The 26,855-nt window shown below is 35.8% G+C and overlaps 1 long non-coding RNA gene across 6 annotated transcripts in view; it reads right to left on the bottom strand.

The window, feature by feature from the left end:
• The window catches only part of LOC140623971 (uncharacterized), a 121,756-nt gene that overhangs the window by 25,054 nt on the left and 69,847 nt on the right, over positions 1-26,855 (bottom strand). For 2 of the 6 annotated variants that reach the window (XR_012023539.1, XR_012023540.1), the window contains exons 4-5: positions 22,582-22,669; positions 16,950-19,409 (exon numbers count right to left, since the gene is read on the bottom strand). The exons of 1 other annotated variant lie outside the window; for it this stretch is intronic. This is a non-coding gene — a long non-coding RNA (uncharacterized lncRNA). Of the gene's footprint in view, positions 1-3,382; positions 3,451-16,949; positions 19,410-22,581; positions 22,670-26,855 lie in introns of those variants that run through there. 3 more of the 6 variants (XR_012023537.1, XR_012023538.1, XR_012023541.1) reach the window with 2 other exon arrangements.

Below are 26,855 nucleotides of genomic sequence, written 5' to 3'. Positions count from 1 at the left end.
TTTTCATCAATTTTTACCATTATTTCTAAATTTTTCTTTTTTCATCATTTCTTATATCTTTCTTCATAATTCTTCCCCCCAAAATCATGGAATTTGAGATCAGAAATCTTATTTGAGCTCCAGTGAAAATTAATCTCCAATTAATCCTTGTGAAATTCAGTCTCTCCATCTATAGAGTGATGATATGAACAATTACTCTAGAGGTTGGGTTAAGGATAAAATGAGATTATGGGTATATAATTCCCAAACCATAAAATACCATATACATTGTAGAAGTTGTTATTCTTCCTTCAACTTTTTTTTCCTTCTAAAACCCTATTGATTTTCCTTTTTTCATTCAATAACCCTCCTTCCTTTCTCTTTAGATTGTTATCATCCTCCATTTTCTTTCTTCCTTTCTGCCTCAGTTTTTATTTCTGCCCTCTTCCTCCTTCCCTCCCTGATTGGTATGTAGTGACTATGAGTCATTCTGAGGTATGAGAACACTAATACTCCTGTCTGGATTGGTGACAAGAGACACAGGAACTCTCACTTCTGCACCAGTCAGAGGGAATGATGGAGCAAGCTAAAATCTCCACAGAAATAGCTAGCAAAGTAAATCATGGTTTGCTTTTGAAATGTAGTCCTGTTATAATCTTACTTGTAGGTAAAACTTTATTATCTAAGGCTGTGTTGAAGTTGAAATACAAATACACCATGCTTTATACAATGGAAGTATTCCTGGTAATTTGTAAGCCAATGTTTAAGAAGTAACATCATAATTATGATAAAATAAGAAATGCTATTATTTAAAAAAACATCTTAATCATTCTATAAAAATATTCTTATATAAAGCTAAAATCATCCTCCAAGTGCAGCCACTCATTAATATAGGAAAAAAGTCAATAAATAATGTCTAAACTTGTACTACATAGAGATTCAAAACTAAAAATGCAATAAATGAGTAAGAATTAGAAGATACAGGAACTAAATACCATGATGAAATGTTCCACATGACATTTTTTAAGATTTATTTATTTATTTATTTATTTATTTATTTATTTATTTATTTTAGAAAGAGAGAGAGAGAGAGAAATGAAAAATGGGAATGAGGGAGAGGGAGAGAGAAACTCAAGCAGTTTCTGCATTGAGCATGGAGCCCAACTCAGGGCTCAATCCCATGACCCTGAGATCATGACCTGAGCCAAACCCAATAGTCAGATGCTTAACCAACTGCACCATCCAAGCACCCCATGATATTTTATAAGAATGAATTGGCCTAACAAAACAAAATCCTATATCCTATATCCAAAGTAATATCCAACTTTTCTTCTAATTTTCTTATATGATGAATTCTAATTTTACTTATTTAAATAAATGATTAATATTATAAATTATAATGCAGAAGTATAAACTAACTGTGCTCCATACATCAGTTCACCAATATTAACATCTTGTAACATTTGAAATATCAAAGAGAAATCCCCTAAGAATAAAAAATATTATCAGATGCCTGGGCATGAGCACAACCTCTCACAAAGCACTAGCAGATGATTGATAGATAGAGAGATAGATAGATATCACAGAATGACATGAGATATATGCATAGGTATATACAGATTATATATATATATGCTTCCACATATTTTTGTTTGTTCCTTTTTCACATATTTTCCTCTCTATAGATAGATATCACTGATTTCACATTACAGCAATTTTATATTATTATTTATTTATATTATAAGATATCATATATATATATGATTGCTTTCAGTGAAATAGATGATCTGCATTTCAAAGTGAGGTAATGAGAATGACCTGTCAGCATACATGTGAATTTATCTATGTATTTCACCCAATTTTAGTTGAATACCAATTTTATCTTTTTTTTTCCCAATAGATTATATGTCAGGCAGCCATTGCCTAGATAGCAAATGTTTCTCTACCTATGAAGAAGTCGAAGTTGATCCATCCAAGGCAGATGAGGTTCAAGTCAAGGTAAATATAAAGATTTTTAGCAAGTATGGATGTGGATATGCATATTCACTAATTTTATAATTTTAGGAGAATAAATATCATTTTCCACTTAAAGATAATTAAGGCTCCCTCCAATTTATACTGAAATCTGTATTACTATATATAGTAGTGAAATTATATATATAATTTCATTTTGTTAAAGTGCCATGTATATAAAATATATAAATGCTGAAATATCATTAAATGCTTTAGATATCTGGTGTCTTAAAAATACTTTGAAAGTCAATATAGGTGATTGTTGACCCACAAACTTTTTTTCCCACAATTATAAAGTTATTCCGATATGCAGTTTTTAATGAAGCAGACACTCTAAGCTCCGTGGCCATGACTGAGAAGACAGGGACTCCTTTCTCCCACCCATAGAGACTTTCACTACAGACATTGCAAACCTAGACCACCTTCCATTCTCCTCAGCTCTCAGTGGTAAGTTCCACACCAAGAGGGGTAATGTGAAAAGAACTTGGGCTACCATTTGCCAGCACAGAGGTCAAAGGTGTCACTGGACAAGAAGTAAGTCACCCCCACACCCAGCTCTGATGCAATAGTATAGAATTTCTAACCATGGTGAAAGGCAGGAAAGAAAGATTGGCAAATGCGGTTCTGCTAAGGGAGCTGAATTTATTTGGAAGACAATGTGGAGGAACTCATGCCTTAAGGCACTGTACAATCAAAACCAATAGAAATCTTAGTGATGAGCAATTAAGAGAAGGCTAAAAGCTCCAGAAAACTAGGAAGAGCAAATTTAACAGAGAGAACCAAGAAAAGCCACTGTTTAAAGGTGCCCTGCTAAAATCACATTCATCCCTGGAGTCCAGAAGGCTGAGGGCATGTGCTTAAGTTGCACCTACTCGAATGTGTACCAGAGCCAGCACCTGAGATATACTAGTCATGGCTGACCATAGAGCAGCTTGAAAACATTCTCCAAAATACATGCAGATTCATCAACAAAGAATAAAAGCCTTCCTGGCCCCAGGCACTTGAGCACAACCACTGATCAAACAATAGCCAAAGATTAAGCTATGCTGATCCGAGGACTTTCCTCCAGAAAGTCAGGCTTAGAAATAAAAGCAAGGAGTAAAATGACAAGCTGGGTATGACATCAGAAATGCCTACATCGGTGGAGAGTGGGGGAGTTGAAAAATAGACTTCATAGAATTAGTCTATATAACTTACTAACAAATAAGTTAACAAAAGCATCAATATCAGTGAGCACCAGGGAAAATGGAGGAAAAGAAGAAACTAATCAGAATCCAGAGATGCTACAATATATTATCTGAAATATCCAGTTTTAAACAAATAATTATGAGACATATAAAGGAGATAGTGTGGCCTTTAAATAAGAAAAAGAATGGGTGGTCAAAATTACCTTTGAGAGGTCCCAGAGTCTGATTTCACAAAGACTTCAAATCAGCTATTACAGACACATTCCAAAAACTAAAGAAAAACATATTGAAATAATTAAAAGATATCTCATGCTTTTGGGTGCAATTGTAAATGGGATTGACTCCTTAATTTCTCTTTCTTCAGTCTCATTGTTAGTGTATAGAAATGCCATAGATTTCTGGGCATTGATTTTGTATCCTGCCACGCTACCGAATTGCTGTATGAGTTCTAGCAATCTTGGGGTGGAGGCTTTTGGGTTTTCTATGTAGAGTATCATGTCATCGGCAAAGAGAGAGAGTTTGACTTCTTCTTTGCCAATTTGAATGCCTTTAATGTCTTTTTGTTGTCTGATTGCTGAGGCTAGGACTTCCAGTACTATGTTGAACAGCAGTGGTGAGAGTGGACATCCCTGTCTTGTTCCTGATCTTAGGGGAAAGGCTCCCAGTGCTTCCCCATTGAGAATGATATTTGCTGTGGGCTTTTCATAGATGGCTTTTAAGATGTCGAGGAATGTTCCCTCTATCCCTACACTCTGAAGAGTTTTGATCGGAATGGATGCTGTATTTTGTCAAATGCTTTCTCTGCATCTAATGAGAGGATCATATGGTTCTTGGTTTTTCTCTTGCTGATATGATGAATCACATTGATTGTTTTACGGGTGTTGAACCAGCCTTGTGTCCCAGGGATAAATCCTACTTGATCATGGTGAATAATTTTCTTAATGTACTGTTGGATCCTATTCCACCACCCCCTTGTTCGTTTTCCAGAGTTAGGAGTCTCTCAAGTTCTGTCACCCTCACTGATACTTCCCACTCATTTTCTCTCCTTTCCCCTATAATCCCTTTCAGTTATTTTTTATATTCCCCAAATGAATGAGACCATATGTTTGTCCTTCTCTGATTGACTTACTTCACTCAGCATAATGCTCTCCAGTTCCATCCACATTGAAGCAAATGGTGGGTATTCATCATTTCTAATGGCTGAGTAATATTCCATTGTATACATAAACCACATCTTCTTATCCATTCATCTTTCGATGGACACTGAGGCTCCTTCCACAGATTGGCTATTGTGGACATTGCTGCTATAATTCATCCAGGTGTTCTGGCGTTTCACTGCATCTGTATCTTTGGGGTAAATCCCCAGCAGTTCAATTGCTGGGTCGGAGGGCAGTTCTATTTTTAACTCTTTGAGGAACCTCCACACAGTTTTCCAGAGTGGCTGCACCAGTTCACATTCCCACCAACAGTGCAGGAGGGTTCCCCTTTCTCCACATCCTCTCTAACATTTGTTGATTCCTGTCTTGTTAATTTTCCTCATTCTCACTGGTGTGAGGTGGTATCTCATTGTGGTTTTGATTTGTATTTCCCTGATGGCAAGTGATGCGGAGCATTTTCTCATGTGCATGTTGGCCATGTCTATGTCTTCTTCTGTGAAATTTCTGTTCATGTCTTTTGCCCATTTCATGATTAGATTGTTTCTTTGCTGTTGAGTTTAAGAAGTTCTTTATAGATCTTGGATACTAGCCCTTTATCTGATATGCCACTTGCAAATATCTTCTCCCATTCTGTAGAGTGTCCTTTAGTTTTGTTAATGGTTTCTTTTGCTATGCAGAAGCTTATCTTGATTAAGTCCCAATAATTCACTTTTGCTTTTTTTTCCCCTTGGCTTCATAGGTGTATCTTGCAAGAAGTTGCTGTGGCCATGTTCAAAAAGGGTGTTGCCTGTGTTCTCCTTTAGGATTTTAATGGATTCTTGTCTCACATTTAGATCTTTCATCCATTTTGAGTTTATCTTTGTGTATGGTGTAATAGAATGGTCTAGTTTTATTCTTCTGCACGTGGTAGCCCAACTTTTGATATGCTTATTGGCCATCTGTGTTCTGTGAAGAAATGTCCATTCATGTCCTTTACCATTTTTTAAAAATTGGATTGTCTTTTTAATATTGAGTTGTAAGAGTGTTTTAATATGTTATGGATACAGGTCCCTTATTAGACATATGATTTGCAAATGTCTTCTACTCTGTAAGTTGTATGTTCACTTTCATTATGAAATACTCTGAAATAAAAGTTTTTCAATTTGAGAATTCCAATTTACTTATTTTTTGGTTGCTTGTGCTTGGATGTCATAGCTAAGAAACTACTGCCTAACTAACATTAGAAAGATTTCTCATGTTTTTTTCTAAATGTTTTATATTTAGGTTCATGATCTATTTTGACTTACTTATTATAAATGGTGTGAGGTGGAGCCAGGGTGATCTTTCAAAAACAAACCAGACTCTGACTCCCCTGCTTAAAATTTTTACAGGCTTCCTGCTGCTCTTGAAATACAATCCAAGTTTCTCACCACAAGGTTTTGTCATCCTCATCTCAACTCTCTACCCCATCCAGCCTCATTTTGTGGCAGCCAATGCTGCCTTCTAATAGTTCTTAATCATGCAAACTCCTGTCTGGGTGTTTTTGCACTGCTATTCCTTACACCTAAAACAGAATTTCTGATGGTTACTGTCAGTCTTTCTATCTCAGTACAAAAGTCCCTTCTTCAGTAACACCTTTGCTGACCACTCAACCTAAGGTAAGTTCCTCCAACTATCCCTTATTCCTGTATTTGTTTCCTTCACAATAATTAACAAAGGATATTTTTGCTTTGTTTATCTGCTTACTTGGTTACTATACCCCTCCCCCTCATTGAAGTTGTCTGGGGAGAGGGTCAGGACACTATCTGACTTATTCATCTTTATCCACAGCACCTAAGTGGCTGGCACATAACAGGTGGTCAGTAAATGTTTGTTTTAAAAATAAAGAAAAAGAATGGGCATTATAAATGTTTCTTCCATTCCCACCAACCTTTCCACTTTTGCCAATTCTAGTACCTCAATCTTTAATTTCCTTTTGCCTGGATTTTCTTCTATTTCCCGTTTTCATAGAATATACTATTTTGGAGTAGAACTTCCATTTTGCTCCCCCTGCCCCCCAGCTTTTTCTTACTGCTCTTTCTCTTACTGTTTTTACATATAAGAATTAGTGCTGAGATTAAGTTTTCCATCACACAACAATTTTTTTCTTCTCCAAAACTTTCTCAATAGCAACTTAACGCTAAGCTCTCCTGGTGTTTTATGTTTTCATATGAATAAGACTTTCCTCCTGAAGGAAGATGTAGGCTTTATAATATAATAGAATTTCTTTTCTAACTCAAAAGAGTGGTTTATTGAGTTCTGGGCAAGTAAAATTCAATAAACACTAAGGAGCAATCAGGAGCACTTTTTTTTTTAAGATTTTATTTATTTATTTGAGAGAGAGAGAAAGTGAGAGACAATGCACAGGATGAGGGAGAGAGGCAGTGGGGGAAGCAGACTCCCTTCTGAGTAGGGAGCCCGATGCAGGGCATCATCCCAAGACCCTGAGATTATGACCTGAGCTGGATGTAAATGCTTAAGCAACTGAGCCACCCAGGCTCCCCAGTCAGCAGCACTTCTTAACTTTTAAAATGAAAATATCAAAAAAAATCCAAATCAGTAAATCCAGAAACTGTTACAACCCTATAGCATTCAGAATTTAATTAACCAAGCAGTTTTTGTGTAGAAATTCTAAGAGAAAAACATGTGTTCTCAAAATCATGTAGAATAATTTCTTATGGATGACTTCCTATTTAAATAGAGGAACTGGGATCCTTTATTTGGTAACATATCTCTGCACACATTACTGCTTCATATCAATTCAGCAGGATTATAATCAGAAAAAAGGAACACACCTGCATCTTAATGTTAAGCTCTGTTCCTTCTGGTGATAGAAATTCTTTTGATGAAGACTGTAGCCAGAAAATATGGTTAAAGACCATTTCACTTGAAAGTCTCACATTATAGTTTTTTTTTGTTTGCTATCTTATTTATTACTTTTAGATATCCAAATACCTAAGAAGTGAGCCCAAAAGATGACTGAAACTTTTCATTCAAGAAATGGCATGCTTTTTTGCTTTGCTCTAATCTTCAGAGCTGTATAGGAAAATGCTGTTGGTATTTTGATGGAGATTACATGAAATCTATAGATTGCTTTTATAAAAATCTATATATTTGTTTTTCCAATATGATAATATTTGTTTTTCCAATATGAGCATAGATTGTCTTCCCATTTGCTTGTGTTGTCTTCAATTACTTTTATCAACATTTCATAGTTTTTAAAGTACAGATCTTTCACCTCCTTAATTAAGTTTATTCTTAGGTATTTCATTCTTTTGGTGAAATTCTAAATGGGATTGTTTTCTTAATTTCTTTCTTCTACTTCATTATTACTGTATAGAAATAGAGCAGATTTCTATATATTGATTTTGTATCCTGTACCTTTACTGAATTCATTTATCAGTTCTACTAGTTTTTTGGTGGAGTCTTTTGGGTTTACAATGATACTTCATGGTATTTGCAAATAGTAGAAGTTTTACTTCTTCCTTATGAAATTGGATGCCTTTTATTTCTTTTTCTTTTCTAATTGCTATGGCTAGAACTCCAGTACTATGTTGAATAAAAGTGATGAGTGGACATCCTTGTCTTGTTCCTCATCGTAGAGGAAAAGTTCTGTTTTTCACCATTGAGTATGATGTTACCTGTGGACTTTTCATGATGGACTTTATTATGTTGAGTTATGTTCCTTCTAATCCTCCTTTTTTGAGGGCTTTCATCATGAATGGATGCTGTACTTTGTCAAATTCTTTTCTGCATTTATTGAAATGTTAATATGATTTTTATCCTTTCTTTTGTTGTTGTGATATATCATGTCAATTGATTTGAAAATATTGAAACACTTGCATTCCAGGGATAAATCTCACTTGATCGCGGTGTATGGTGTTCTTAATGTATTGTTGGATTCAGCTTGCTAATATTTTGTTGAGTTTTTTGCATCTATATTCAGGAGAAATATTGGCCTATGGTTGCTTTTTTTTTTTTTTTTGTACTGTCTTTACCTGGTTTTCGTATCATATAATGCTAGCCTCATAGAATGAATTCGAAGCTTTCCTTCATCTTCTATTTTTTGGAATGGTTTGGAAAGAGTAGGTATTAACTCTTTTTTAAGTGTTTAGTAGAATTCATCTGTGACACTACTTGGTGCTGGAGTTTGTTGGACATTTTTTTGATTATTGATTCAATAACAATGCTAGTAATCAATCTGTTCAAATTTCTTCATGATTTGGTTTTGTCAGGTTATATGTTTCTAGGAATATATTCATTTCTTCTGGGTTGTCTAATTTGTTGGCATGTGATTTTTCACAATATTCTTCTATGATCATTTATATTTCCATTGTGTTGGTTATTTCTCCTCTTTGATTTCTGGTTTTGTTTACTTGAGTCCTCTTTTTTCTTTTTTAGTCTGGCTAAAGGCTTATCAATTTTGTTGATCTCTTCAAAGAACCAGCTCCTGATTTCATTATTCCATTCTATTGGTTTTTTGGTTTTTTTTAGTTTCTGTTTCATTTATTTCTGTTCTAATCTTTATTATTCATTTCCTTTTACTAGTTTTGGGTTTTCTTTCTTCTTTTTCTAGCTCCTTTAGGTATAAAGTTGGGTTGTTTATTTTTCTTGCTTCCTGAGGTAGGTTTGTATTACTATAAATGTCCCTCTTAGAACAGTTTTTGCTGCCTCCTAAAGATAGTGAATGATTGTATTTTCATTTTCATTTTACTCCATGTATTTTCTTATTTCTGGTTTGAGTACTTTGTTCACCTATTCATTGTTCAGAGCATATTATTTAACCTCCATATATTTGTGTTCTTTGCAGATTTTTTCTTGTGGTTGATTTATAGATTCATCACATTATGGACAGAAAAGATACATAATATGATTTAATCTTTTATTAATTTGTTGAGACTTGTTTAATGACTTAACATGTGATCTATCCTGGAGAATGTTAGATGAGCAGCACTTGAAAAGAATGTGTATTCCACTGTTTCTGGACGGAATGCTCTGAATATATGTGTTAGATCCATTTGGTCCAGTGTGTCATTCAAAGCCACTGTTTCTTTGTTGACTTTCTGTCCAGTTAATCTATCCACTGATCTAAGTGGGGTATTAAAATTCCTTCTATTATTATATTACTATCAATATTCTTCCATATTTATGTTTGCTTTATGTATTTGAGTGCTTCCATGTTAGGTGCATAAGTATTTGTTACATCCTCTTCCTGGATTGTTCCTTTCATGATTATGTAGTGTCCTTCTTCGTCTCTTGCTAGAGTGTTTGTTTTAAAGTCTATTTTGTATGATACAAGTATTGCTACCCTGGCTTTCTTTTCACTTCCATTTGCATGATAAATGTTTTTCCATCCCTTCACTTTCAATCTGCATGTGTCTTTAGGTCTAAAATGAGTCTCTTGTAGGCAGCATATAAAGGAGTCTTGCTTTTTTAATCTATTCTGTCACTCCATCTTTTTTTAATTGGAGCATTTAATCCATATATATTCAAAGTAATTATTGATAGGTTTGGACTTATTGCTGTTTTGTTACTTGTTTGATGGTTGTTTTTGTAGTTCTTCTCTGTTCCTTTCTTCTCTTGATCTCTTTACTTGTAACTTAAAGGCTTCCTTTAGTGATATGCCTAGATTCCTTTCTCCTTTTTTTGCATATTATTACTAGTTTTTTTACTTGTACTTAACATTAGATTTATCTATAGCATCCTATGCATATAGCAGTCTGTATTAAGTTTTTGGTCAGTTAAGTTTGAACCTATTCTGAAAGCACTAAATCTTACTGCCTATCCTATGTTTTAGGTATATGATGTCATATTTTACATCTTTTCATTTTGTGAATCCCTTGACTGATTTTTATAGATATACTTGATTTTACTGCTTTTGTGATTTAACTTCCATACTGGTTTTATAAGTAATTAATCTTTTGTTATGTTTGTATATACCTGTGAAATTTTTTTCCTTTCCTTTTTTTACAAACCCTGATTATGACCTTTTCTTCTCACTCAGAGTCCTTCCTTTAACATTTCTTGCAAGACTGGTTTAGAGGTGGATGAATTCCCTTAGCTTTTGTTTGTCTGGGACACTCTTTATCTCCTTTTCTATTCTGTTTGATAGCCTTGATGGATGGAGTATTCTTGGTTGCAGGGTTTGTTTGTTTGTTTTTCTTTTAGCACTATGAATATATTATGCTACTCTTTTCTGGCCTGCAAAGTTTCTGTTGAAAAATCTGCTGATAGCCTTATAGGATTTTCCTTGTATGTAATTCCTTCTTGCTGCTTTTAAAACTCTCTCTTTGTCACTATTTTTTGCCATCTTAATTACTATGTGTCTTGATGTGGACCTCTATGGGTTGATTTTATTGGGGGATCTCTGCACCTCCTGGATCTGGATGTCTGTTTTCTTACCCAGATTTGGAAAGTTTTCAGCTATTATTTCTTCAAATAAATTTTCTGGCCCCTTTTTTCTCTCCTTCTAGGATCTCTATTATGCAAATGTCATTACACTTAATGGTGTTGCTGAGTTCCCTTAAGCTATTCTCATTTTTTATTATTCTTTTTTCTTTTTCCTGTTCAGCTTGATTTCTTTCCATTACTTTGTTTTTCAGCTCACTGTTCCTTTCTTCTGCTTCCTTTAGTCTATTATTTATTCCCTCTACTGTATTTTTACTTATAGTTATTGAGTTCTTCGCCCCTGATTGGTCTTATCTTTTTCTTTTTCTTTCTCTTTTCTCGAGTCCAGTGAGTAACTTTAGGACCATTACTCTAAATTCCCTGTCAGACATTACTTATCTCTGTTTCATTTAGCTCTCTTGTGATTTTGTCCTGTTCTTTCATTTAGGACATATCCTTCTGTCTCATTTTGTCTAATTCTATGTTTAGAATAGGAATAGTTAGGAAAGCCACCTAAGTCTCCTGCTTTTGAAAATAGTGGCCTCACAAAGAAGAGGTCTTAAAGTACTCTGCTGTGTGATGTTCCCTATTCACCAGAACCTGGCACTTCAGGGATGTCTCTGTGTGTTGTGTGCACCTGTTTTTGTGGTTGAGATATGTTGGCCTTCAAACCAGTCACTTATGACAGCTCTCAATGCCTATCATGGGCAAGGATTGGTCCCTGTGTTGTTAAGGGCTTAGTCTGGGACCACCTTGGATTTGAGATGGGTCAGACCAGATGTTTGGCAGAACTGCAGTCACACAAAACCACGGGGCACTCTCCCTGATTTGTCCCCTAAGAGGCTTTCACTGGTGGGCTAGGCTTGCAGTCAGACCAGATGTCTTCTACCAGCCCACTGCTGGGGTTGCAGTCAAACTGATGTTATCCTCCCTTGTCCCCAGGGCAATAATCACTTTGGAGTAGTGTTCACCCCCACAGGGGCTGCTTGTATACTGCCACACTTAGGTGTGCTTTGGATAGATTCCTGTCGAATGGGGTAGGTTGGATGGAATGGATCCACAGTAGAGCAGGGACACAAGGTGCATAGCGTTAACAAGCTAGGTGGAGTGTGTTTACACTGGTTCTCACAGGTGTCTGTGTATATAGGCTGGGGGGGGGGGGTCAGGGGAGAGAAATGGTGCCTGTCACCTTTTTTCTTGGAAAAGTCTCCTAAAGATCCTTGCCCCTCTCAGGAATGTACTGAGATTAGTAAATGAAGTTTCCCAAATACTCCAGGTTTTTTTTTTTTATTTTCTTCAAATTTCTGCTTCTATGCTGTATCTCAGCAGAATTAAGTGTTATGCTGTGTCTTTAAGGGCGGGGATTTGGTTTCCAATCATCCTCTGGCTCTTCCAAAGCCAAGTCAGCTAATTTTTAAGGTTCCTAGTGTTAACTCCTACTGATTGTAAAAACTCACAAAGTTAAGCACCCTTGGTTTTCAATGTCAAATGTTAGGGGGATTCTTCTTCCCAGTGCAGGTCCCCTGTACCTGGGGTGCTGAGTAGAGTCTGCTCCTCTCCCTTCTCCATGCTTATGGTGTCCCTCCCTTTTGTGGTTTATCTCACAGGTTTGGTTCCCAACCATGTCTCCACCCTTTCTACTACTTTCAATTAGCTATGGAGACTTGTTCTGCTAGTCCTCAGGTGTTTTCTGGGTTATATACACTAAGGTGGGTATTGTCCAGGTGCATCTGTAGATCAAGGTGAGCTTAGGATCCTCCACCGTCTTCCCCAGAAACCCACAGAGCTCTTCTTGGCAAAGTTAGAAAATACTTCAGTGGTGTTTGTGATGTTACAGAGGCCTTGGGAAAATTATACACAGGACAAAGTGTTTTGGTCCTTTTTCTGAAATAGCTATACTACATGGACAGAATCATAACATGTCAAATTTATAGTCCAGGCTTTAAAGAATATATTCTACTTCTAGCCTAGGGAATATTGCACTTTTCTGAAGGATCCAATTTATGACAATCATTTTACCTCCAATCATTTAATTGCCTTTCAGATTCTGTTTTCTGGGTTCTGTGGTTCTAATATGCACATTTTGAAAAGTAAAAAGAGAATAGTTTTTCCTGTAATTTTGGGCCATCGGGGAGCTGGAGTCATAGAAATTACTGGAGAAAGTGTAACCAATGTAAAATCAGGTAAGCAACTGGGCAAAATACAGTGTCAACCCAGTAAATTTTCCTTTCCTAACTTACTCTCTGATGTTTCCTTCACATCACGATTAAGAGAGCCGAATGCGGGGTGCCTGGTGGGGCTCAGTCAATTAAGCACCTGTCTTCAGCTCAGGTCATGATCCCAGGGTCCTGGAATAGAGCCCCACATTGGGCTCCCTACTCCACGGGGAGCCTGCTTCTTCCTTTCCCTCTGCTTGCCACTCCCCCTGCTTGTGCTCTGGCTCTCTCTTTGTCAAATAAATAAATAAATAAATAAATAAATAAATAAATAAATAAAAAAAATCTTTTTTAAAAAGAGAGCCAAACACATCACATACTGACAAAAAAATTTAAATGCATTCACACACTAGATATAAAATATAAGCAGACTAATATTCAGGATCTTCTAATTTTGTATTTGACTATAAAGGCCCAAAGAAAAATTCTTCTTAATTCATTTTCATAGAGATTATCTCTAGTTTACATATCCCAAATTAAACTAAAAATTACAAGTATTTCCAACATGTTAAAAATATGTACAATTGAGTTTTTTTCTACACCCACACACACTACACACTCACACCCATACATACACATAATTCTTTAAGTTGTCTAAAGTAGGCATCATCTATAATAAAGTTTCCTCCAGAATTTGTAGTTACTTCTTCTGCATTGGATACAATTAATATTTCAAACACTTTTCAAACCGCTTTACAATATCAGATATTATTCTAATAACTATTATTCTAATAACAAACATATGTCACAGATGGGCAGCCCGGGTGGCTCAGCGGTTTAGCACCTGCCTTTGGCCCAGGGTGTGATCCCGGAGACCCGGGATTGAGTTGCATGTCGGGCTCCCTGCATGGAGCCTGCTTCTTCCTCTGCCTGTGTCTCTGCCTCTCTCTATCTGTGTCTCTTGTGAATAAATAAATACAATCTTTAATATATATATATGTCACAGATATTTTATTCCCATTTTGTGTATGAGGAAACAGAAGCTTCAGCAAATTACCTATATTAATCACTTGATTTAGCTACTTAATAGCATAGCTAGGATTAAAACACAGGCTTCCTTTCCTCAAATTCTGGGGTCTTAATATAATACCTCATGATGAATATTAATTCTAGCATTAACACAGGGGTATTAATTCATTCTTTCAAAAAATATTTATTAAGCACATTAATAATGTGCAATGCTCTGCTAGGCATCTCGGATAGAACACTAATCAAAACAGACAAGCTTCATACCACAAATATTGGTGTCATTCTGAGACTTAGATAGCTGTCTATTACATTTGAACCTCAATGTTATTAAAGACAAATCTTCAATTTTTATTTTGTATTTTGAAGATTCATTTATAATAACATTGTTTCTATTTGAAAGTGAAATGATAATTAACTTCAAAAGTACTTATTATCATTATAAGAAAATGGTAACATTTATTATAAATAATTTCCTATCAATAAATATGATATTTATTGCATTCAATGCCTCCCCCAACCCGGTAAGCACTTTCTTGTTCTTCTTTCCTTAGGAGATAAAGTCTTAATGTTCCTTCTTCCAGAATGCAGAGAATAAGGCTCCAGATTGCTCCACAAGGACAATTTATGCTTGAAGAAAAAGTTAATTCTGATTTCTCTGATCTCCTTTCACCCAATTTGTTTTCATTGGTACAGGTATTGACTAGGAGCTAAAATCTTATATTTCTCTGCTTATCACTTTATATATCTGTGAAACAGTATTCTTTCTCCCACTGGATTAATGTTAGATGGAACCAGCAGATTTATCTGCAGAGGAAGATCTATCAGCTTTATGACACTAACACATTATGACACTAGCACATTCACTAAATATACTATCATGCATGAAACTGCAGTGGGAAAAAAAACTAAAAATAAATATAAATAAATAAATAAATAAATAAAAAGAAACTGCAGTGGGAAAATGGATGCTGCTCATCCTATAGATAAAGGCTGTATCATAAGCAGTGAGGTGCCTAAAGGCATGAAGCTATGTTTAACACTGCAAAGGTTAAAATGTACTTTTATGTTGTTTTTCAGTCACTCCAATTACATTCTGGGAGCAATACTGTCAGAACTCCTCTTCCATAAGAGATAACACTAAAGTGGCTTTTTTCTATTAAACACAAGTATACCAGCTTTGAATGAATAAAGAGGTTTATCTTCTGAATTTGAAGGTCACTCAAGTCCCACCTGCATCATCTTTGGACTTAGAGGAATTGGCTCAGCCATTGTCACCCATGCAAGTCCTCTGGTGCTTCTAGGATCATTAGGGTGGACATAATGAGAGGAAATCTCCCTGGGAAAGAGCATTAGAGGTCACTGACTGTCTCAACCCTTAGAACTTCAAGAAGCCCATCCAGCAGGTGGTGGTGCAAATGACAGGCTTTGGTGTATACTTTGCCTCTGAGGCCACTGGAATCATTAATACTATGGTATGTGGTCTTAGGGCACAGTAAGAGGGAGCTGCCTGTCAACATAGGAGTATGCATTAAATTAACTTTATGAAACATGAAATTACTATAGTTTTTAACTAGTATTTTGAGCACATATGTTTTAAGATTGTGAATTAGAAGAGGTATAATTTGGGATTACTGATATGCTAATCAGTTCATTTCTAAATTTAGGCCATGAAGTCATGCCATCTGAGCCATAGAATATGTATGATTACTGGAGTAGCACCCTCAAATTCACAACTCTTCTTGACCTAATGCCGATTCTCTCTGGGAGAACCCTGAAAGGTAACATTATAGGAGGCAGGTCTTTGACTTCACATTGCCTTTTCCAGAAACCTGGATGTGCTGCATTGTCCTTGGCAGAAAAGGGAAAAGTTGAAGAGGCAGGAAAAATATTCCTCTATGAAAGGAAATAGAAGATAATATGTGAAAATAGGAAATCACATCTTTATCTTCTCCACAGGTGTTTATTACCAATAGGAATAAAAAATAAATTAATATTTTGACATTATTGGTAAGATAGAGGGTAGTTGCATTTCAGAATGCTAACCTTCCATAATTGGTGGGGAGTCATCGCACATCCCTGTGCCACTCCCCAGTATACATTAAGACTAGAAGAAAATCGCACTGTGTTGACCATGATTCTTACCTTAACAATCACCCTAATTTGCTACTTAAGAATAAAACAGACATCTCTCATGTAGTATGTTATTTGACTCTGTTCCCCAAATAACACCTCCAAATCCCTTTCACAAAATCTCACACTTATATCCAGTAATCTTCCAGATCAGCACTTTCCAAATAATTTTCTGCAATGATAAATATGTTCTACAGCTTTGTTGCTGAGCTCAGTAACCATAAGCCATATGTAGCTATTGAACACGTAAAGTGTGTCTAGTACAACCGGAAAATAAACTTTTAAATTACATTTAATCATCATTAATTTAAACTTCAGTAGACAGGGATGCCTGGGTGGCTCAGCGTTGAGCATCTGCCTTTGGCCCAGGGTGTGATCCTGGAGTCCCAGGATCCAGTCTCACATTGGGCTCCCTGCAGGGAGCCTGTTTTTCCCTCTGCCTGTGTCTCCACCTCTCTCCTGTGTCTCTCATGAATAAATAAATAAAAAATTTTTAAAGTTGTAAAAAAATAAACTGAAGTTTATTTAATAGACATATGGCTAGTGGCTACATTATTTAACAACCCAGTTGATATTATTTTGTTCTTGGACTTTTGTCAGAATGCTCTACTAAGATTAAATTGAGAAAACTATGGCATAAAGCTAAACAACATGCGCTTTGCTGCAGATCACTTACTAGATATGTGACCTTAGCAAGTTATTTAAACTTGTTGACAGTCTTATCACCTGAAAAACAGGGTAAATAATAGTTCCTTTCTTATCTACTATAGTAAGGACTATAAATAAGAAAATGCAAGTAAAGCACTTAGCAGACAAGCTGACACATATTAAGCACAAAATTAATGTTTAATTGTGGCAGTTATAATAAGGATAACAGTAGCTTATCAGCCCAGACAAAAGATAAGGAGGGAGACACATATACTGCAAAAAATAACTGAAGGATTTTTTGCTGTTTTAAAATACCCGGGTGTTCTTTTCTTTCTTTGTTCATGTAGCTTTGCATAAGTTGATTGAATGTAAATAAAACTGTATTAGTATCTAGAAGAAACTTGCCTTGACCAACCTCCCGTTATAAAAGGTTTTTTTGCCAGAAGCTCTAGATGTCTGAATTTTCCAATTTGAATAAAAATTCAGCTTCAAACACATTTTTTAAAGACTTCATTTATTTATTCATGAGAGACAGAGAGAGAGAGAGAGACAGAGAGAGAGGCAGAGACACAGGCAGTGGGAGAAGCAGGCTCCACGCAGGGAGCCCGACGTGAAACTCGATCCCAGGACTCCAGGATCACACCCTGGGCCAAAGGCAGGCACTAAACCCCTGAGCCACCCGGGCTGCCCTCAACTTCAAAATTAAACTATTTCAAAAGTAGTCAACCTGGTACTTGCATAACTGATGCTTTCGTTCAATGTTAAACCATCCTTGGCTTCACTAGAGGAATTTATTTACAGTTTCTAAAACTCCTCATTACGTATCTGTCATGTCTCTTCCCTTACTACATGCAAAGACTCTTAGGAAATCACCCTTAATAAGATTCTCATTCTGAATAGAAAGATTTAGAATGGTTTTTTTTTTCTTTCTCTCAACTGCCATGCTGATGGGTTTCTAAGTTACTCAACATTCTGTACACCAATTACATAATACCCAGATATTTTAGTGCAAATTGTCCTATTAGGTAACTAAATATTTGTAGTTCAGGGCTCTGATAAAGAGTACCAACTGTCTTCTTAAAAAACAACTCAACCTTTTTGTTTTTTTAAACCATATCTTAACATTTCCTAATAACCTGAAGTACATTTCCTAATAACCTGACATCTATAAAAAATATAATGTCACAGAAACAGAACTCTGCTAGGAATATAAAGACCTGGCTCCTAGGTTCATTGGCTCTGCCACCTTGTAGATAGGCATCACTGATTTAAAATGCACCCAGAATTTGATTTAGTCAGATATGGTAAGATGACACACAGAGACAACGGCCTTGAAAGAAGAGTTTATTATTCATATTTCCCAAGAGAAGGAAATTGCCACACGATGTGAAAGAACCAGTATCAGGAAGGAGGCAGAAAGAGCTAGAGGAAAGAACAGGCCAGAATCTTTATTGTGGTTTTCATAAGAAGGAACAGGCAAGGCTAGGTAGGTAAGTTAAGCAAATTTCAATAAGTTCTGTGCAATAGGAGTGGTCCCTAGTTATTTAGTAACTGATCCTGGAGTGACTTAGGACATGGGAATAGTGTCTTAGACAGCTGGCACTTGATAAAAGGAGGTGGATGAGGGATATGGGCTTGCAATTGGTTGGCTGCATATCAAAGACTTGCTGTTTGTTACCTGTTTGGCAGCTGTTTGCTACCTCTAGAAATGTGCTAACCCTCAAAGGGGCAGTCCTCCCCAAGTCCACAGGTTTCCAAGATACCAATGCATCATAAAATACAGAAAGTAAAAAACATAATAAATATAATCAGTGAAAGATATTTAACCTGTCTAAACCTCAGTATCCTTGAAGTTATAAAAATGGGAAAAATAATGCCTGCATCTAACCTATGCAAGAAGATCAAATAGTAGATGGGATCCAGGCAGGATGCCACAAGCACCTTCTGCAACTACTCAACTACATGACTCCCCAAATACTATTAAAGTAGAGGAATTTATTTCTGAAGTTGAAATGTTAGGTTTGTGAAGGAGATACATCTAGAGCCTCAGGTGGAGGGAAAATATGGTAAATCAAACCAGCTGAAGGGTAACCTGTTATAGGAGATCATTAGTGCCCTGAAGGCAGAGAGAAGTAGGCTGAAGGTCTGTGATCATGACAAAATAGGGTTCACTGCACCAGTCCACTATTGCCCTTATAGGACCACCTACAATACTGGGCAATCTTAGCACTCCTATACAGTAAATGGATTCTTCTATGGAATGAATTTTACAGATACACAGTTCATTTGATTCTTTTGTTAGTTTTGATTTTTTTTCAGGTCTTGTTATTATTGACCGTGTACAGAGTTTAAAACCAGAGAATCCACTCCTAAAATGGTAACTGATCACCCACAAAACAAAGCAAAGTAAAAAACAGAACTGTTTATAACCTGTAACTTGCCTTTTTATTAATCAATAAGGTATTTGAATTGCTCTGAGATGGAAAGAGGTGAATACTTGTGCATAAGTGGTGTGAGTGTGTATGAGTGGTGTGTGTGTATAAGATCTGTGTAAGGGATCCCTGGGTGGCACAGCGGTTTGGCGCCTGCCTTTGACCCAGGGTGCGATCCTGGAGACCCGGGATCGAATCCCACGTCGGGCTTCCGGTGCATGGAGCCTGCTTCTCCCTCTGCCTGTGTCTCTGCCTCTCTCTCTCTCTGTGTGACTAAAAATAAATAAAATAAAATAAAATATTAAAAAAAAAAGAAGATCTGTGTAAGACATCTTATATATGAGACTCTTGTATGCAAAATTTTATGAAAAATGAGGTCCAGGGCAATTATAAAAGAGGGCAGTGGTGAGAAATAGGACCACAATAAAAGACTTTTAAGTCAGTTGTGAAGAGTACTCAACCCTTACTCAGTACATGTGTGACCCCAAATGGCTACCTTGGCCCATGTCACTGCCTCATCTGTATAATGGGAATAATACCTCCTCTCTGAGAGATCAAATGTGATCAAAGATCAAATGTGAAAATCAAAGGAAAGACCAATGGAAAAAAAGTACCACAAGAGTACGTTACAATAAAATTAGCATTGTTTTTGAGTACTGATATACATGACCAAGAAATTAAATTACAACTTAATTAGCAACCTACTATGACTAACATAATCTAACTTTCCACCAGAAAAGCAATTACAAGGTACAATTTGCACTTTTATTGGTTTATTTTCAATCAATATTTTACTACTTGATATTTCAGAAGTATTTCTATTCAGCATACATTCACAAAGCATCTAATATTGATACTGCATTTCCCTAGGATATTATCTTGCCTCTTTTGGACCTTTCCATGATATTGTTATGAATACTCACCTACTAGTGACTGACATAAATCAACAATAGTTTTTGTTGAAATTAATAATGTGCACTGACTACTTACTAAAATCAGTTAAGTAACAAAGCATTTGAAAATATAGATGCTGGATTGTTTGACCTTGAAGACACTTTCCAGTTCTGGGGTGCCACCTGTGTTTCTATGTATACTCAGAGCTAAGGAGACTAGGGTTGTATTCTAAAATAACATGACCCAAATAGATGAGCAGAACTTTGAAACTGACCCTTATGTAGCTCTTGAAAAATATTTTGTGGGACGCCTGGGTGGCCCAGTGGTTGGAAGTCTTCCTTCGGCTCAGGGCATGATCCTGAGTGCAAGGATCGAGTCCCACATCGGGCTCCCTGCAGGGAACCTTCTTCTCCCTCTGCCTCTGTCTCTGCCTCTCTCTTTCTCTGTCCCTAATGAATAAATAAATAAAATCTTTTTAAATATTTTTTGCTAAACATTTCACTCCTATTCCCAGGCAGTATTCAAATAAATGTATCCTATTGGTCACCAATAATGAGAGAGTATTTTAATCCAATATCACTAGTCCCAGAAAAACAAGACAGTTCCCACATTACTGAGAGTGGATTAGAAATATCACCTTCATAGGATATTATTAGAATGCTGAGAATTTAGCAAAATTGCAGGGACTCTTCTCCATTTGAAACAAGAGGCTAATATAATGTTTCATGCAATGGAGTATACAGAAAATCTAAACTGTACATTAAATGGCATAGATTTTCAATAATTTTTATAGTAATCTCAAAAATTTTAGATCAAGGTGATCAAAATTTTAGGGAAAATGAAAAAGGTAAATCTAATTTCCTGAGGTGGTGAGATAGGCATTGATGCTAATTTGATGGAGTATGTGCTTTATTTATAATATAGATGGCTACTTTTGCAGAGTTTACAAGCACATAAAAAGATCAGAAAAGTTGCCATTTCTGCCCTTCATATGAACTATGGCTAAAAGATACTGACTACAAATAAGCCCAAGATATGAATTTAAAATAGTTATCTTGCCTACCTTAAAAACCTCATTTCAAGACTTGACCATAGAAAAAGGCAGTCTTCACCAACATATTCACAAAATCTTCAAGCAATTTATATTGCTGAATGGGACTATGAGGAAATGTTACTTCTCTTTAAATTCATTTTATTGGAATTGGCTTGAAAATTATTTATAATTTAGGAACATTAGATTTGGCACCAATGATAAAATAAATTAATATTACCCCATTGTAACAATAACAGTATGCGGTAACAGAACAAAATGGATGCAAAGAACTTGAGATGAACTTTAATGAGAGAAAAAAATGTAGACTAAGCCCCAGAGTTTTGTACAAAGATTCCTGGACTAGAATATTATTAACCTCCCCCAACCCCACTAACAGACGCTATTTGTAGATACCTTGTGCAAAGGAACCTATTGAACTTTAGCTTTCATAGGGTATGAGCAGATATAACCCCTGAGGTCATTTGCCTGTTTCCTTCATTTCATGGAGAAGAAAATCAGGACCCAGCAAAGCATAGTGCAGTAATTTACTAGGATCACATAGCCAGTTACCAGCTGAATGAATTCTCCCACATTATTACTTCTCCTTTCTCTATATGTATCTTCCATGCTACTCACATCTTGTTATTTGACCCCATGCACATAATGACTCAGTCACATCGAACTTCTTTCAATCTTCTCCCAGTACTCCCCACCCTCACAGAATGATGTCAGGCTCTTGTCTCTGAGTTTCACACATGTAGTCCCTTGTTCTGGAACCCATCCATGCATAGACCCCATCCCCACCAAACTCCATGTTCCTTAACTCCCAGCCATTGTCCAAATCACAATTTACCAAGGCCTCTGAGCATCTAGAAATTTACATATACCTCTTCTCTGTTCTCAATCCACTCTTTACTTCCTCCTTGACATATTATAACATGTCAAACATTGTATGTCAAACACAGTATGGTAATTGTCTGATTAATTATTTGTTTGCACTATTAGACTGTGGATTCTATGAATATCTAATTCATAATCATTACCTCAGCAACAAGTATAATGCTTGAAATGTCAAAGTTACTCAGTAAAAAATATTTTACTTAAATGAATGAATAAGTAAGAACATGAATTAATGAGCCAAGGTCCCTAATATAATTGCATTTAGAACAGAAGAATTAGAATACTGCACACATCTAGGGAACCTGCCAATATACAATGTGTAATGTATATTATTCTTACTAATAGAGAACTATTTCACAGCTATTAAAAATGAGGGTGCTGCATCACAGGAGATGAGGAACAAAAGAAAGAAGCTAAGACTGGAAGTGGATCGTACCATGATGATTCTTATTTAGTCACTCACAATTAGAAAATAGAGAGAGGCTGCAAGAATTCTCCCTTTCCCACCAGACTACCTCATGGTCAGCTGAAAGGTGATTAGAGGTTATGGAGTGAAGTGGACCCTGTAATTGTGCATCCAAATGAGATGACTACTCAGGGCTCACAACTCTCTCTTACCTTATTGTCTTTGTGTCTCATTACTAAAGTTAGATCCCATGGTTGCCACTTATCCACTGTACTCAATTCAAGAGACATTTTCTGGTCTCTATGAGAAAAAGGAGGAGATAAATGTAGAGCTAATATATATATATATATATATATATATATATATATATACACACACACACACACACACACACATATATATACATATATGTATATATCAACATAATAATAACATTAAATTTGAATACATTAAACAATCTAATCTAAAGATAGAGATTGTCATGCTAAATAAAAAAATGAGATCCAAAAAAAAAAAAAAAAAATCCAAAAAAAAAAAAGAAGCCCTAGCTCAAATGGCTTCACTGCTGACTTCACTGCTGAATTCTACCAAACACTTAGAGAAAAATTAATGTCAATTTTTCACAAATTCTTCCAAAAAATATAAAGGGAGAACAAGAACTTCCCAACTTTTTTATGAGGGCTGTATTATCCTGATACCAAGACCAGACAAAGACATTCAAGGAAAAAAATAATGGATTTATTTCTTATGAATATAGACTTAAAAATCATCAACAAAATATGAGTAAACTATACCTGGCAACATTTAAAAGGAAGTACATACTACAACCAACTAAGATATATCTCAGTTATGCAAGGTTGGTTAAATATCTGAAAATCACTTAATGTTATCCACCATTTCAATAGAATAAAAATCAAAAACTACATGATAATCTCAATAGAGACAGCAAAAGTAATTGACAAAATGCAATACCATTTCATGATGAAAATATTCAACAAATTAAGAATGGAAAGGATAATCCTCACACTGATAAAGAGCTTCTATGAAAAACCTACAGGTAATATTCTATTTGATGATGAAAGACTGGATTTCCATTCTTGCCACTTCTACTCAATTTTGCCTGGACAGTCTATATAATACAATTAGGCAAGAAATGAAATAAAAAGCAGTAGACTGGAAAGAAAGAAGGAAAACTATGTCTAATTTCAGATAAGATGATCTTACATATAGAAAATCCTTATAAATTCACTATAAACCATTAGAAATAATAAACATGGAAATAAAGTTGTAAGATACATGATCAATATACAAAATTCAAAATTCAAATGTATTTCTACACACTTACAAAAAAAAATCCAAAAAGGAAATTAAGAAAATAATTTTGTGGGAATCCCTGGGTGGCTCAGTGGTTTAGCGCCTGCCTTTGGCCCAGGGCACAATTCTGGAGTCCCGGGATCGAGTCCCGCGTCAGGCTACCAGCATGGAGCCTGCTTCTCCCTCCTCCTGTGTCTCTGCCATTCTCTCTCTCTCTATGTCTGTCATAAATAAATAAATAAATCTTTAAAAAAAAAAAGAAAGAAAATAATTTTGTTTACAATAGTATCAAAAAAATATAAAACATTTAGAAATAAGTTAAACAAAAGAAATTAAAGACTTACTTGAATTTACAAAATATTGTGGAAAGAAATTAAAGATCTAAATAAATGGAAAGATATCCCAAATTCACAGTTCAGAAAACTTAATATTATTTTTTGGCAATACTTGCTAAATTAATCTCAGATTTGACACAATCTCCATCACAATTATAGTTTGCTTTGTAAAATTTGACAGGATGATTCTAAAACTCTTTAGAAATGCAAAAACCTAGAATAGAATTCAAAATCCAGAAACAAACCCATATATCTAGAGTCCACTGACTTTTGACAAGGGTAACAAGATATTCAATGAATAAAGAATAATCTTTTCAACAAGTGATGCAAGGACAACTGGATATCCACACACAAAAGAACAAAATTGGACCCTCACCTTACATCAAATACCAATTAATACAAAATGGATCAAAGACCGAAATGTAAAAGCTAAAACTCTTAGAAAAAATTATCAGTGTAAATGTTTGTTACATTGGATTAGGCAATGGTTTCTTAGATACAGCACCAAATATAATGAAAAATAAATAAATCGGACATCATCAAAATTAAAATTTTTTGTGCTTCAAAGGACACTGGCAAGAAACTGAAAATACAACATACAGGATGGAGGAAAATATTTTAAAGTCATATACTTGATAAAAGATGTGTATCTAGAATAAAGAATTCTTATAATTTAATAATGAAAAAAACAAAGAGCTTGGAATGCCTGGGTGGCACAGCAATTGAGTGTCTGCCTTCAGCTCAGGGTGTGATCCCAGAGTCGGGATCAAGTTCCACATCAGGCTCCTTGCAGGGATTCTACTATGTCTCTGCCTCTGTGTGTGTGTGTGTCTCTCATGAATAAATAAATAAAATCTTTTAAAAAAAAAAAAAGGAAAAAACAAAGAGCTCAATTCAAAACAAAGGATCTGAACAGACATTTTTCCAAAGAAGATATACAAATGGCCAATAAATACATGAAAAGATGCTTGACATTATTAGATATTGAGGAATGCAAATCAAAGTCACAATGAGATACTGATTTGCACCACTAGGATAGCTATAATTCTTTAAAAATCAGATATCAAATGCTGACAAAGAGAAATCATAACTATCATATACTGTTTAGGAGAATATAAAATGGTGCAACCACTCTGGAAAGCAGTCTGGCAGTTCCTCAAGCAATTAAACATAGATAACTTCCATCTAACCCAGCAATTCAATTTCTAAATATATACCCAAGAGAAATAAAAACATCATCACACAAAAACTTCTGAATAAAAAGTGGAAATGACCCAAATACACCTCAAGTGATGAATGGATGATATAGTATATCCATACAACGGAATTTTTTTGACCATAAAAAGAAATGAAGTATGGACATATGATATAACATGGTTAAACCTTGTAGATATTATACTTAGTGAAAGAAACCTGTTTTAAAAAACCACATATCGGGATCCCTGGGTGGCGTAGCAGTTTGGCGCCTGCCTTTGGCCCAGGGCGCGATCCTGGAGACCCGGGATCGAATCCCACATCAGGCTCCCGGTGCATGGAGCCTGCTTCTCCCTCTGCCTGTGTCTCTGCCTCTCTCTCTCTCTCTCTCTGTGACTATCATAAATAAATTAAAAATTTAAATAAATAAATAAATAAATAAATAAATAAATAAATAAATAAAAAAAAAACCACATATCATATGATTCTATGAAGAAAGGCAGGCATGGACTCTGGGGCCCTGTCCTATGAGGAGACTATGCTTAAAAGGAAAAGGACTCTATCCCGTTGGCTTGATCTGGTGGCCAGTGGCTGGCCAGCATCCCTTAGTGCAGTGGTGGCTGCTGCCCTTTTGGTCCCTGAGGCTAGGAAACACCACCCTGGAAGGAGCCCTCCACCCTTTCCAATGTGAATAACTACCTGATAGATAGATGAGGGCAAGGACAATAACCTGATTGGGTGACAGGCACATGGAGATCTGATTAAAACAGCCCACACCAAAGAGCCCATAAAACCTTCTATTTTTAAATACCAAATCAGCAACCCTCTTGGGTCCTATCTGTCTTCTAGAGCTTTGTATTTAGGCTGGATAAACTTTGCTTTACCATGGCTCAAAAACTTTGCTTTGCTGCCCACCACTCTTTCTCTGGTCTACTTCTTTGTTCTTCTAAATAACATGACCAAGAACCATGGGAACTAAAGGAAAAGAAATCCTACAACAATTATTTTCATATAAAATGTCCAGAATAGGTAAATCTACAAAGACAGAAAGTAGATGAGTGATAGAGCTGGGGGGAGAGGGGGTGGGGAGGGACAGAGTGGAAATGAAGGCATAGGGAGATAGAGGTGATGGAAATATTCTAAAATTGATTGTGGTAATAGGTTGCACATATCTGTGAATATACAAAAAAACGTAATTATAAACTTTAAGTGGATGAATTGTACAGTAGGTAAATCATCTCAGTGAAGCTGTTAAAAGAAGATAGGCAAAGTACATTTAAAAACATGACTCAACTGTACGTGGTCGTAAGAAATTCACTTCATATACAGGTCGAGAGAAAAGAGAGGGAAACTATATCATTCAAACATTAATCAAAAGAAAGCAGGAGTGGCTGTATTAACATTAGATAAAATGGTGTGTTAACCAAACTAATGCCATCTTGGACAAATCCACCATGATAGCTATTCCATGATCTGAAACTCTCCTGAGCATAGACCCCCACACATATTCTTTCCTTTCGTTTATCCACATCCTTAGGGCATGCTCAGGGCATAACATCCTTGATCTGCCCTGGAGATATGACTAGGACACATATCTATTCTTAAACATTCTCCTTTGGGGTAGTCCCTCAGCATGTACTCCT

The sequence above is a fragment of the Canis lupus genome, chromosome 33 (assembly GCF_048164855.1).
Source record: "Canis lupus baileyi chromosome 33, mCanLup2.hap1, whole genome shotgun sequence".
In the NCBI taxonomy this organism is placed as follows: domain Eukaryota; kingdom Metazoa; phylum Chordata; class Mammalia; order Carnivora; family Canidae; genus Canis; species Canis lupus.
The sequence above is the reverse complement of the archived record's forward strand: the minus strand, read 5'-3'. Positions and strand labels throughout refer to the sequence as shown.